This window comes from Podarcis pityusensis (genome assembly GCF_964106645.2).
Source record: "Podarcis pityusensis genome assembly, chromosome: 6".
NCBI classification, from domain to species: Eukaryota; Metazoa; Chordata; class Lepidosauria; order Squamata; family Lacertidae; genus Podarcis; species Podarcis pityusensis.
In genome coordinates this window covers 15,361,778-15,371,470 of record NC_138030.1, presented here as the reverse complement: position 1 = coordinate 15,371,470, position 9,693 = coordinate 15,361,778, and the positions used below count along the sequence as shown (strand labels likewise).

At 43.2% G+C, this 9,693-nt stretch overlaps 1 long non-coding RNA gene across 1 annotated transcript; it reads left to right on the top strand.

Moving 5' to 3' along the window:
- The first annotated feature begins 1,276 nt into the window (after positions 1-1,276).
- LOC308480334 lies at positions 1,277-3,298 on the top strand. Its single transcript, XR_013988052.1, has 3 exons — positions 1,277-1,363; positions 2,266-2,332; positions 2,424-3,298. It is a non-coding gene; the product is annotated as an uncharacterized lncRNA (long non-coding RNA).
- The last annotated feature ends 6,395 nt before the right edge of the window (positions 3,299-9,693 follow it).

Genomic DNA, 9,693 nt, shown 5'->3' with positions numbered 1-9,693 from the left:
CAGAATGCCTGTGCAGCCCAAGGGCTAGAAGATTTTGAGGGTAACCCTCCCCACCCCACCCACACAGTGCTACAGTGTCCTTTCAATCTCACAAAACCACAAAACTTTTGGTTTCTGAAAACAAGCTTTGTTCAGATGACACCACTGCCACTCAGCAAAACACTCTCTGCGTGAACCAGTTTAGATATCATCGTCCCTGAGTATGAATAACATCCTGCCATTTGAGATGACGATTTTGGTCTTCGGGTCCATTAGTTTCAAATGATCTGCAAATGCGTGAGTGAGTCACCTTTGCAACTGTGCAGACCATTTGCAAAGTTTGTTTCATGTCTTTGTGTAAATAGATAGCAAATGCCCCTTTTGTCTTTGGCTTATGCTTTCAGCCTATTAGTCTTTTCTGATAGAGTAATGCCGCAGGAGGAATTAAATGAAAGAGATGCAGCTAGCTGAAATCAGGAGAGCGGGAAGAGGGACAGACTAACATCTTTTTAAAAATATTTTCCCCCTTTAAAATATATTAATTGTTCCAACTTTTTCAAACTAACTTTTACAAAGCCATCTTCTAAAACGCAGCATTTTTGTAGTAATTCTCAGGCATTTTGTCTCTCTCTACTTCCTTTACAACTTCTCAGGAACTTTTGATTTGGTGCATTCAGAAGTCTATTCTCAAGATTGAGTTCATTATTACTTCTTTATAGCACTCAGTCTCAATTTTGTATCTGTCTGCCATTATTTCAAGGAAGATTTTTTGGGAATGGCATTTTCTCATCTACCAATTTCAAAACTACTAAATTCCACCCCTCCCATCATATATTCCATTCTTCCTTGTTTCATTTCCCACAGTTTATCTTCCAAATCTTACCTAAGGCTTTTAAATTTTATCTTATTTTCTTCTCTTTTGTTCTTGGACATACAATGTTTCCATTTTCATTTGAAAATTTTCTCTCTTTGTGTTAATTTCCAGGCTTCAGTCTGAAATTGTTACTTCATTTGCAAAGTCTACCATGGTTAGGCACAGTTAACTGCAATTTTTCCAATTTTAAATGCCTGTCAAACAGACTTGTCATTTTACCTGTATTCTAAGCTTTCTAACCTTCTCTGAAACATCTCTACTATTAATCTACTTTACATGCATGTATTCCTGTTTCCCTTCTCTGCTTCTAATAGTGTTGACTTCATTACACGTTCAGAAATGCAGACACGTGCACTCCTAATATTCTGATACTGTTCTCCATTTTCTCTTTATTACATGTAAAATGTTTGTGTGCAGGTAAAATTAGGGGAAATGACAGCCTGGCTTGCACATAATCCTTGAGGATGGAATATTCAGAAGATTGCATTTGTTGTAGCTGGGTGATGTCAGGTATTGTCTTCCTTCTTCTTCTCTGGCGATCACTCGTAGCCGAGTAAGATTGTCTTTCATGAACACAGTTTCAGCAGTGAGTTCGTAAGTGACTGTGGAGGCCAAGTCTGGATCCACATGTCCTTCCACAGTGGGGAGATAGGTTTCTGGGTGGGAGTTGATCACGGTGTGGATTTGCCAAGCCTGCCTTCCTCCTAGCACGTTTCTCCCTTTCGTCCTGAGTTTGAGTGTCTTCAAAACCCATGACACCTTTGGTAAAGGCTGTTCTCCAATTAGAGCACTCGCAGGCCAGTGTTTCCCAATTGTTGGTGTTTATACTACATTTTTAAAAGATTTGCCTTGAGACAGTCTTTAAACCTCTTTTGTTGACCACTAGCATTACGCTTTCTGTTTTTAAGTTTGGAATAGAGTAGTTGCTTTGGAAGGGACGCAGGTGGCGCTGCGGGTTAAACCACAGAGCCTAGGACTTGCCGATCAGAAGGTCGGCAGTTTGAATTCCTGCAATGGGGTGAGCTCCCGTTGCTCGGTCCCTGCTCCTGCCAACCTAGCAGTTCAAAAGCACATCAAAGTGCAAGTAGATAAATAGGTACTGCTCTGGCGGAAAGGTAAACGGTGTTTCCGTGTGCTGCTCTGGTTCACCAGAAGCGGCTTAGTCATGCTGGCCACATGACCCAGAAGCTGTACACTGGCTCCCTCGGCCAATAGAGTGAGATGAGTGCCACAACCCCAGAGTCGGTCACGACTGGACCTAATGGTCAGGGGTCCCTTTACCGTAGTTGCTTTGGAAGACAATAATCAGGCATCAGTTCCAAGTTTCTCTCGAATGTACTGAATTCCATGGGCATTATGTCTCTTTTACCCCTTGAGGTGCTGAGACTTTTTTCCCTTTCTTTATTACTCAGTAGATTTCCTGAAGTCCTGACTCACTCATAACGATTTTTCCTGTGCCATTTTCTCCAACAGCGTCTGGTAGGATTCCCTTAATTCCCAAACTGTTAAAACTTTTTCCCAAACCTCCTTGTTCTTTTGTTTCTATTCCAGTTTTCCTTTTCATATGCAGGTGTCTGAAGTGGAGGCAGCAGAAGTCATGGTTAACTTATTAAGGCTCTCTGGACTGCCATAGCGTGATCAGCCTTCTCGTTTTACACTCCTTCCAAATAAACTCAGCAGGATCCAGAAAGCCAGCCATCCAGCTGCCCAAGAAATAAACGTAACATAATCAACACAGCTACTGAAAGATGTTCCTGTAGACTTGTACTAGAGGTTATTTTCCTGACACTTCAGAGAGAGCAGCCAGTGCACAGAACATTATGCATTAGGTCTTTTTTCCCCTAATGCAAATGTTGTTGAAAGAGAAAGGGGGAATAAGCAAATGCCCAACCATCACAGCAACTTACTCTAAATGCATTCTGCAAAATAAATGGCCCCACTGTACCCAGTTCCATCCATTCTACCTTATCCATACAGCCGAGAAAAAGTGGAGAGGGAGAGAGAGAGCTCATATTTAGCAATTCCAGGAAACGGAAAGCAATTTTCTGAAAATTACATTTGTTCTTTTCACATCACCTTGCGCCACGTGCCTTTGATGCACTCAAAGTGAGTAGTAGTATTTATCACACTCATTTGAACTCGAGCACCCCATCTAAATCTTGTCTGCCTTTGCCCCCATTTCACGCCACCCCACCATCCCGCCAAACCATCTTTTGGGTGGCTATGTGGAGATTTTCACATGTGATGGATGCATCTTGCTGCTACTAGTACATCAGGCTGCATGGCCCAGGGCAGATTGATATAAAAGATGGTGTTAACTGGAAGCTACCACTTTCCTTTCAAACTCAGCTTGTGTTGCATGGCAACTGGGACTCTTTGGAAACTCCATGCATTGATCTGAAGGGCAGAAAGGAACAGCTCCTGCCTTTAACAGATGCTCACAGAACCAGCACAAGGTCTCAGAGAAAGAGAAGGCTGGCGGTCACTGTTTGCTATTATGCTACTTGATTATTGTATAAAGGTGCAAAGCCCTTCTTTTGCACCCTGTGAAACATAAATGCACAGAGTTTTTAAAAAATTGGGCAACGGCCGCCTGCCCGCAACTCCTGAGCCTCCCCTGATCAGTCAAAACAAAGGAGATCACACAAGACACATCCTATGCGCACAAGACACATCATATGGGGACTTCTGGCGAGGAAAAATGGTGGGCGCCACAGCAGAGAGTAGCTCCTGAAGCCAGCCAGAGCCAACTGCGCTACCAAGCTGGCTCCAGGCTGCTGAGCTGCCGCTGCCACATTTCCCAGAGACAGATTTGCAAATCTGGGGACATTCCAGGGACGGAATTTGTCCGGGGACAGATTTGCAAATCCAAGGACATCTGGTAACCCTAGTCTTGCCCCACCTAGCTTTTCCCAGACTATGACTTTGAGAACAGCAGCTTTTTAGGTGGGAAGACAAGAATTCAGGGAGGTTTTTTTAAAATAGTTTTATAAGTTGTGCTTCTTTGTTTCTCCATTTGATCCTTTTACTTGGTTTTGTATGTCTTGTGCTATTTTATGCATTGTGATTTGATGTTACTTTTATTGATTATAGATTGGTAATTCTTTATTGTGTTTGAACAGTTTAATTATTATTTGCTGGTGCTTAATTTTACTGTTTATTATTAGATTCTGATGGATTGTTGAATGTTGCTTTGTTTGATATAAGTTGTTTATTTTAAAGTTATTATGACTTTTATATTGGATTAGATTGTTACTGTTAATGTTTGATGTTTTATTATGTTTTTATGTCTTGGAACGTATCCATTCTTAAGGAAATCAGCCCTGAGTGCTCACTGGAAGGACAGGTCGTGAAGCTGAGGCTCCAATACTTTGGCCACCTCATGAGAAGAGAAGACTCCCTGGAAAAGACCCTGATGTTGGGAAAGATGGAGGGCACAAGGAGAAGGGGATGACAGAGGACGAGATGGTTGGACAGTGTTCTCGAAGCTACAAACATGAGTCTGACCAAACTGTGGGAGGCAGTGGAAGACAGGAGTGCCTGGCGTGCTTTGGTCCATGGGGTCATGAAGAGTCGGACACGACTAAACGACTAAACAACAACAATGTCTTGGAAGCCAACCAGAGTGGCTTGGGCAACCCAGCCAGATGTGTGGGGTATAAATGAAGTATTATTATTATTATTATTATTATTATTATTATTATTCCCCCCCCAGGCAGCTATTCAGAGATTGCATGCTATTGGTGGGCAGAGTCAGAAGCGAAAGCCGGCAGAGCAGCAAATGTAAAATTAACTTTGTACAGAAGGTTAGTTTCTTCACACAGATATTCCTCTCCATTCCCCATTCAGACAACCAAGAGGCATTATCCGAGCTAATGGACATGTACCAGCCAGGCAGAAACATTTGAGGATGATGAGAGTTGAGGGGGTGTGACTGAGGAGGTCATGTGGCCTGGAGAGAGTCCTGGGGACAGATAGAGTGACCTGGAGGGCCACATTTGGCCCCCAGGCCTGATATTCCCCACCTCAGTCAAGGCCAGTATTGTCTATTCTGACAATACTAAACACGGGCACAGAATTCTGGCTCCGTGTTGAGGTAGGAAATGGGGAAACAATGGGAAGGAGGAACGGAATGGGGTGCATGGCATGGTTGGTTGGCTGGAACCCTGAACAGGAGCACTCCACACTACAACATTTTGTTGAGTATCTCATTTGTTCATTTTGCAGTTGAAAAATAATAATCGTGATAACTGTGCTCTGGGACTGAGAAATCATTTCCTTCTTCTCCGCTCTCGGTTCCTGCTCAAGTAGAGTTGTGGGCTGTTTCTTGGGAACTGTTTAAGATGCCTGCTTATGCATCCTTCCGTGGTCAGGATGCATGAAACAACCTTGGTCCCCTTGAACTCTCAGGCAGGCACAGCCATCTGGAGGGAACTCAACCTGCTGAACGAGGCTTTCAGATTGCAGCTTTCAAACGTGGCAGCTGTAAATTAAATGGATCTCTGGGGAACCCTGGCATAACGCAATGTGTTCTGAGGGTTTGCCGAGATGTTACATCCTCTCCCCCAAGCACTTTGATTTATGCAGGGAGTCTAAGAACCATTCAACTATTTGTCAGCACAGAATCTCTGCTCCATAAGCCCTTCATATATGCAGCAGTCATCCGGACAGCTTCCACTCTGATCAGGAAGAAATGGGATGTGGCTTTGGAAGGAAAGGTCTGCCCCTCTTGTTTGCAGCCATAAAGCTTCTTAATCAGATGCCAAATCAGTCTCCCGACTGGAAGATATAAATCTTTCAACAAAGCTGCTCTTAAGTCTTCATACATTGGGCAAACCAGTAAGTATTGGGGCTAAATCTGTAGGCACATTTCCTCCAAATGGCCAAACTCTCTCTTTGTAAGGAATCCAACAATAGCATCCGTCAACTATGGCAGAGTGCATAGACTGGAACCTCAGAGTCTTAAGGCTTTTCTCCACTTACCACCGGTCATGCTAGTTACACAGACTTGGGAAGACAAGTGAACTAATACCAGTGTACTGGAAGAAGCAAAGGTCACCAGTGTTGAAGCAATGATTCTTCAACATCAACTTCGTTGGACTGGTCATGTTGTGCGGATGCCTGATGATCGTCTTCCAAAGCAACTACTCTATTCCAAACTTAAAAATGGAAAGCGTAATGCTGGTGGTCAACAAAAGAGGTTTAAAGACTGTCTCAAGGCAAATCTTTAAAAAGTAGTATAAACACTGACAACTGGGAAACACTGGCCTGCGAGCACTCCAATTGGAGAACAGCCTTTACCAAAGGTGTCATGGGCCTTGAAGACACTCAAACTCAGGACGAAAGGGAGAAACGTGCTAGGACGAAGGCACACTTGGCTAACCCACACCGTGATCAACTCCCACCTGGAAACCAATGTCCCCACTGTGGAAAGACGTGTGGATCCAGAATTGGCCTCCTCAGTCACTTACGGACTCATTGTTAAAACCATGTTTATGGAAGACAATCTTACTCGCCTATGAGTGATCGCCAAAGAAGGAGGGTGAGGGGTCTGAATGGGTAGTTTGGCATATAGAGGTGCACATTGTTCTATTATTTGGCTATCAGTTTTGTGTGATCAGCACAAAAATGATGTTTCCAAATATGAGATTTCATGTGGTGAGATGCCACCTTTAGGTCCAACAAGCCCACAATGCCCAAAGAGAGGCCATATGTAACTTGTAGTATTTCCTGACTCCAAGATAGAATTGCACTATTGTAAAGACTCAACATCTCCTTGAAAGCAGAAAGTACAAAAATGGGCCCTATCCCATTTTTTCAGTTGGCCAATACCAGTGCAGGCCAGAGTGCATGTCCTTGCATTTAGGCTGGAAGATTGGATGCATTGTTTGCTCTTGGAACTATTTTGTTTCTCCCCTTGCTGGATTATTATTGTTGTTGTTGACCTTGTGCTATTTGATTGTTTTATGCTGGTTTCAAGCTGTGTTTTGTACTGGTTACAGTTTTCGTATTGCGTCCTTATGCAATTCTACAGGGCTTCTTTCCAAGTTGAATTTCTCTTGGGATAGACAGATTTTTCTAGCATTTGACATTTGGAGTATAAATCCAATCAATCAATAAGGTACAGTTATCCACACTCCTTGCTAGTTTATTTGTGTTCTTTGGGTAATTTATATACTGCTCCACATTTCAAAGAAATCTTTGAGTGGTTTACAACATCATAAAAACGTCACAAATGAGTACAAAAGTTACAATAAAAATGCCATATTGTTTAGCAGCACAAAACAACTGGGCAATCTATCCTTTTAAAACAGCAATATAAACTGAAACAGCTAGCATACAGAGACCATAATAACTACACTGGGGAACAAAAATTTTGTTGCATTGACACCTGCAGTTGTTCTAACCTAATTTTGACGTGCTGATTTCATATCTAAAGTTGGTTATGTTCTGTAAGCTCTAGGTTTTTTTGGAATTCATGTTTTTCACTTTTCACCATAGTCTTTGTTTTTCACAATGCAAGAATTCAATATTTTATTAAACACATAGCCAAAGTAGTACGATATGAGTATAAATGTAAGTGACTTATATAGCATTGAACATGACATGTATATCTATGTACAGTTGGAGGCATGCAAAAAAACGGACTGTATTCCCTTGGAATACACAGTATACTGGGGAACAATTTTTTTTCCCATTTCCTTTTGCATGAGATTTTTCAACTGTTCTTATATGTTCTTTCAATGCTGATTTCAAATCTGAAATCGATTTTCGTGTACATGCTATAGTTAACTTTCAATTTCCGACTTTTGCCGTTATGTCATATTTACACTGGGGATAAGTGGACACTGACACGTTGATCTACCCTAACCACATGGTAATTATTGTTTTGCAAACTTAATTTTTCTTTATTTTTAACAGTTTTGTAAAAATCCATTGCTGGTGAAGTGCTGCTGTCATTGGTGCTGCTTTAGGGGCAAGTTCCTGCTGATACTGGGTGAAATTTCGCCCCCAAATCCCATGAGATCCTCGGCACTCCACAAAATCGCATGCAATTTTGGGTGAGATCTCACCCAACAGGGACAGGATCTTGCCCCAATTGGCACCAGTGGTGATACTACTTCTCTGCCACAGGTGACAAGGCTGGCGGGAGACCTATGGGCATGCTGCCCGATTGTCTTCTGCCACCTGAGGCAACAGCTTCACCCTGCCTAATGACTAGTCCTAACCCTCACTGACACAGAAGAGATGGGAGATGTGAGCTGTTCTGCAATCCCTTAAGGTGGACTTCTTGTGGCATGTGTTGGGATACTGCCAGGGAGATGGGGGCATCAGGCAGGCCCCCAGCTGGCTCCAGACGATCACTGGTCTCCCGTGGAACAGCATCAGTCAATTAGCGACACAAGCCTCAGATACGTTCCAAGACCCGTGCACACTCTGTCAGCAGAGTGTATAAATCATCCACAATGGAAGAGGCAGACAGAGAGAGCATATTTACAGCTTTATTCAGTGTAGTTCAGGAACAAAGGAAAACATGGCTGATTGCCTTCATGTCCAGCGAAACAGCCGCATAGCAAAAGCAACATACAGTGGTACTTTGGGTTAAGTACTTAATTCGTTCCGGAGGTCTGTTCTTAACCTGAAACTGTTCTTAACCTGAAGCACCACTTTAGCTAATGGGGCTTCCTGCTGCCGCCGTGTCGCCAGAGCACGATTTCTGTTCTCATCCTGAAGCAAAGTTCTTAACCTGAGGTACTATTTCTGGGTTACCAGAGTCTGTAACCTGAAGTGTCTGTAACCTGAAGCGTATGTAACCCGAGGTACCACTGTACATGCTTTAACTTGAGAAAATAGCATACAATACAGGGTTAGCACTCAAGCTTTTTTTAAAAAAAAAAAAATTAGCTAGGTGATGTGGTGGGGGAACCAAAAACATGTTTTCTTTTTTAAAAAAAAAAATGTGTTATTAATAAAAATAGCTGCTGAAGCTTGGTTCACAATGCAACACAATACACAGCGCGGCCTTGATTAGTTTTCATGTGGTAGACACAGTGAGAAGGCTATTAATAAGAAGCTTATATCAAGCACAGAAGCAGTGTGGAACCTGGCAGTGTATCAGGTTTCTGCTTTCACATTGCTCCAAATGAAGAAATTCATCTCCAATTAGGACACTGAAAGAGGACCCTGTGTTGCATAAAATTTCCTTGTGTTAACTTGTGTGTGTGCGCACGCAAATCTCAAAATAATTTCTATAATGCAGCGGGTGGACTTTGTCGTGCTCATCCCATCGTTCCATCAGCATAAGCATTGTAGCTTACCAGACGGAACCATCTCCCCTTTCCTCTCCCCAGCTGTTGTTCTGGGGCTCACCTGACCCTGAGCCAATATTGGGGAGCATGGAGGGGGATATGGGGAGAAGAGAGAGCATAAGCCCTGCAGAGGTGGAATTAGAGCCTCGCAACCAGTTCTGCAGCACTGGGTGCCAAAACTAGGGGACACTGCAGGCCATCGCAATGATGACATGGTGAATTGAGCAGAAGGGAAGGCAGGGGGCAGGGGGCACTAAATTTTGGTCTTGCACAGGGCACCGCCTGAAATCTGAAAGATCCAAGCCCTGGTGAGCAAGTGGAGGTCCTTATGCAGGGCTTCTTCTGATGGAGCCAATCCCACCTTGTTCATCCAACCCTAGTGGGGAAGGGCATAGTTGTGTTCACAGTCCCCACTTCACTCTGGAGAGGTAATGTAAACACACCTGTGCACCTTTCTCAGTCTGCTCTCCTGATGCCCCTGCTCTCCCTTCTATTGGTGCGTGATCTATAAGCCATACTTTATGATATGTA